Here is a 5,281-nt window from a genome sequence, read left to right as displayed (position 1 = left end):
TTTAATTCTAATATTACTTATGTTATAATATTTACATATAATTTAAACCAACTAATTTCTTTATTTAAAAAATTATTAAATAATGTAGGGTGTAAGTTATTTATTTAATTTTATTATTACTTATTGTTATAATATTTAAACTAATTAATTTCTTTATTTAAAAAATTATCTTATAGATGGTAAGTTATTTATTTAATTCTATTATTACTTATTGTTATAATATTTACATATAATTTAAACTATCTAATTCCTTTATTTAAAAAATCATTAAATAATATAGGGAGTAAGTTATTTATTTAATTCTATTATTACTTATTGTTATAATATTTACATATAATTTAAACTAATTAATTTCTTTATTTAAAAAATTATTAAATAATATAGGGAGTAAGTTATTTATTTAATTCTATTATTACTTATTGTTATAATATTTGCATATAATTTAAACTAATTAATTTCTTTATTTAAAAAATTATTAAATAACTAGTGTACTTTTGGATATAGTGAGTGAGTTTAGTTTTGAAAGTATACTAATAAATTTATAAAAGATTTTTTTATAACAATAGATTGTGTTAGTGAGATTTATAAAAAAATTTTCTATGATTTTTTTTTAATAACAATATATTGGTAATAGACAATTAACTTATTAACTGAAGTTAATAATTGTTTTTAGTAAGATTTTTTTTATAGTTCACAGTAACACTAATATTACTGATAAGTAGTAATAAAAAAATTTTCCAAGATTTTTTTAATGGTATAGTACAATAGATACAGTAGATATAATAAAATTTTCTGAGATTTATATTAATAACAATAGGTATGCTAAATTTTTGGTGATTATTTTTTTTTTAATAACAATAATAGATTGGTATCATAGTACAATGGATGGTATAGTACAATGGATTGATTTAATAAAATTTTTTGTGTTTTTTTTAATAACAATAGATTGGTAATAGACAATAAAAAATGTTGCAAAAACATTAAAAACTGAACTGATAATGAATTGGCAAATCAGATTGGTTTTCAATAATTACTAGTCGCAGTAATAATTGTCTATTACCAATCTATTATTATTAAAAAAAAGTCACCAAAAATTTTATCATACCTATTGTTATTAAAATAAATCCCAAGAAATTTTATACCTAGTATCTTTTGTACTATACCAATTAATTTGTCATAAAAAATTCCAGAAACTGATCTATTGTATTAATAAAAAACCTTAGAAAATTCTTTATATCTATCCATTATAAGTTATAACATACCAATCTGTTGTTATCAAAAAATTTTTTATATTGATCTAATGACTCTATTGTTAAAAAAAAAGTTCAGAAAATATATTTATATCAATCTATTATTAAAAAAAAAATTCAGAAAATTTTTTTATATCTATTCATTGTACCAATCTATTGTTAAAAAAATCTCAAATTTTTTTTATATATCTTAATCTATTTTATAAAAGTTTATTAAGTTATCTATTACCTATTAGTAGTATTAGTATTACTGGAAAAAATTTTACTAAAAAACAATTATTAACTTAATAAGTTAATAATTGTTATTACCAATTTATTGTTATTAAAAAAATCACAAAAAACTTATTAAATAAATCTATTGTACTATGATACCAATCTATTGTTTAATATTAAAAAAAAAATCAAAATTTTATCATACCTATTGTTATTAAAATAAATCCCAGAAAATTTTATTATATCTATCTATTGTACTATACCATTATATTATTAAAAAAGAAAATCCTAGAAAATTTTTTTATGCCAAACTATTATTAAAAAAAAGTCTCATTAAATTTTTTTATAAATCTCACTAAACACAATCTATTGTTATAAAAAAATCTTTTATTAATTTATTAGTATACTTTTACAAAAGTACACTATTTTTTTTGATTTTTAGCTAACAAAAACGTCAAGTATGATGTTTTTAGCTAATAAAAATCAAAATTTCCTTGATTTTTAATAACAAAAATGTCATGTCTGACGTTTTCAGCTAATAAAAATCAAATTTCCTTGATTTTTAATAACAAAAACGTCAAGTCTGACGTTTTCAGCTAATAAAAATCATTTTTCCTTGATTTTTAATAACAAAAACGTCAAGTCTGACGTTTTTAGCTAATAAAAATCATTTTCCCTTGATTGTTAATAACAAAAACGTCAAGTCTGACGTTTTTAGCTAATGAAAATCATTTTCCCTTGATTGTTAATAACAAAAACGTCAAGTCTGACGTTTTTAGCTAATAAAAATCATTTTCCTTGATTTTTAATAACAAAAACGTCAAGTCTGACGTTTTTAGCTAATAAAAATCATTTTTCCTTGATTTTTAATAACAAAAACGTCAAGTCTGACGTTCTTAGCTAATAAAAATCAAATTTTCTTGATTTTTAATAACAAAAACGTCAAGTCTGACGTTTTTAGCTAATAAAAATCAAATTTTCTTGATTTTTAATAACAAAAACGTCAAGTCTGACGTTTTTAGCTAATAAAAATCAAATTTTCTTGATTTTTAATAACAAAAATGTCAAGTCTGACGTTTTTAGCTAATAAAATCATTTTCCTTGATTTTTAATAACAAAAACGTCAAGTCTGACGTTTTCAGCTAATAAAAATCATTCTTCCTTGATTTTTAATAACAAAAACGTCAAGTCTTACGTTTTTAGCTAATAAAAATCAAATTTTTTTGATTTTAATTACAAAATCATCAGACTTTTGATTAAAAAAAATCATTTTTTTTTGATTTTTTAATCACAAAAACGTCAAGTCTGACGTTTTTGATTAAAAAAATCATTTTTTTTTTGATTTTTTAATCACAGAAACGTCAAGTCTGACGTTTTTGATTAAAAAAATCATTTTTTTTTGATTTTTTAATCACAGAAACGTCAAGTCTGACGTTTTTGATTAAAAAAATCATTTTTTTTTTGATTTTTTAATCACAGAAACGTCAAGTCTGACGTTTTTGATTAAAAAAATCATTTTTTTTTGATTTTTTAATCACAGAAATGTCAAGTCTGACGTTTTTGATTAAAAAAATCATTTTTTTTTTGATTTTTTAATCACAGAAATGTCAAGTCTGACGTTTTTGATTAAAAAAATCATTTTTTTTTGATTTTTTAATCACAGAAACGTCAAGTTGATTAAAAAAATCAATTATTTTGACGTTTTTGATTTAAAAAAATCAATTATTTTTGATTTTTCAATCACAAAAACGTCAAGTCTGACGTTTTGATTAAAAAAAATCAATTTTTTTTTTATTTTTCAATCACAAAAACGTCAAATTTTTGACGTTTTTGATTAAAAAAAAAAAATTTTTTTTTTTTTCACATTTTAATAAAAAATGATCAACATACTATTTCATGATCTGTCAAGTTAACATTCTTTTTGAGCAGCACAGTTAAACTCAGCGCAAAAAGTTTCCATAGTGAATGTTCACTTTCTCTGTACATGTACATGTACTGTACATGTTCATGTTCATGTTCATGTTCATGTTCATGTACATGTACAAGTACATAATAATATAAAGATTAACTGGAGACTTTTTTACCAAAAAGGCAATTTTTTTCGTATCCACGGCAACTGTGCATGTGGTGATTTTTAAAAATGGAATGGGAAAATTTTGGCGAAAATCTGGTCAAAATGGGATGATCGACTAAAATTTTTTCCCCTTAAAGATAAAAATTACCAGAAAATCTTATCTTTGGGTTAATATAGGGAGTAAGTTATTTATTTAATTATATTATTACCTATTGTTATAATATTTACACAAAATTTAAACTAATTAATTTCTTTATTTAAAAAATTATTAAATAATATAGGGAGTAAGTTATTTATTTAATTCTATTATTACTTATTGTTATAATATTTACATATAATTTAAACTAATTAATTTTTTTATTTAAAAATTATTTTGTAATTTATTTTAGTTGGTAAGTCATAAGTTATTTATTTAATTCTATTATTACTTATTGATATAATATTTACATATAATTTAAGCTAATTAATTTCTTTATTTAAAAAATTATTAAATAATATAGGGTGTAAGTTATTTATTTAATTTTATTATTACTTATTGTTATAATATTTAAACTAATTAATTTCTTTATTTAAAAAATTATTTTATAGATGGTAAGTTATTTATTTAATTCTATTATTACTTATTGTTATAATATTTACATATAATTTAAACTAACTAATTTCTTTATTTAAAAAAATTATTTTATAGATAGTAAGTTATTTATTTAATTCTATTATTACTTATTGTTATAATATTTACATATAATTTAAACTAACTAATTTCTTTATTTAAAAAATTATTAAATAATATAGGGAGTAAGTTATTTATTTAATTCTATTATTACTTATTGTCATAATATTTACATATAATTTAAACTAATTAATTTCTTTATTTAAAAAATTATTAAATAATATAGTTCGTAAGTTATTTATTTAATTTTGTTATTACTTATTATCATAATATTTACATATAATTTAAACTAACTAATTTTTTTATTTAAATAATATAGCTCGTTAGTTATTTATTTAATTCTATTAATACTTATTGTTATAATATTTACATATAATTTAAACTGACTAATTTCTTTATTTAAAAAATTATTAAATAATATAGGGAGTAAGTTATTTATTTAATTCTATTATTACTTATTGTTATAATATTTACATATAATTTAAACTAATTAATTTCTTTATTTAAAAAATTATTAAATAATATAGGGAGTAAGTTATTTAATTAATTCTATTATTACTTATTGTTATAATATTTACATATAATTTAAACTAATTAATTTCTTTATTTAAAAAATTATTAAATAATATAGGGAGTAAGTTATTTATTTAATTCTATTATTACTTATTGTTATAATATTTACATATAATTCAAACTAACTAATTTCTTTATTTAAAAAATTATTTTATAGATGGTAAGTTATTTATTTAATTCTGTTATTACTTATTGTTATAATTAGGGATGGCAACGGTCAGTCATGGTCGGTCAATGGTCAGTTATGACCAGTCAAGAACCTTTGACCGACTGACTGACTGTTTGACTGACCATTTGGCTGATCATTTTTTTTCTGCGTTTTTATTAAGGCAATTGAAAAAATGTGTGAAAACTTTTTTTTTTATTAAATTATTAATAAAAAACATTTTTGCAACGTTTCTATTAAAATAATTAAAAAAATGTTGCGAAAAAGCTTTATTTTAATTAAATTATTAATAAAAACATTTCACAACATTTTTGTTAAAATAATAACATTTGCGA

The sequence above is a fragment of the Rhizophagus irregularis genome, chromosome 7 (genome assembly GCF_026210795.1).
Source record: "Rhizophagus irregularis chromosome 7, complete sequence".
Classification (NCBI taxonomy): Eukaryota; Fungi; Glomeromycota; class Glomeromycetes; order Glomerales; family Glomeraceae; genus Rhizophagus; species Rhizophagus irregularis.
The sequence above is the reverse complement of the archived record's forward strand: the minus strand, read 5'-3'. Positions refer to the sequence as shown.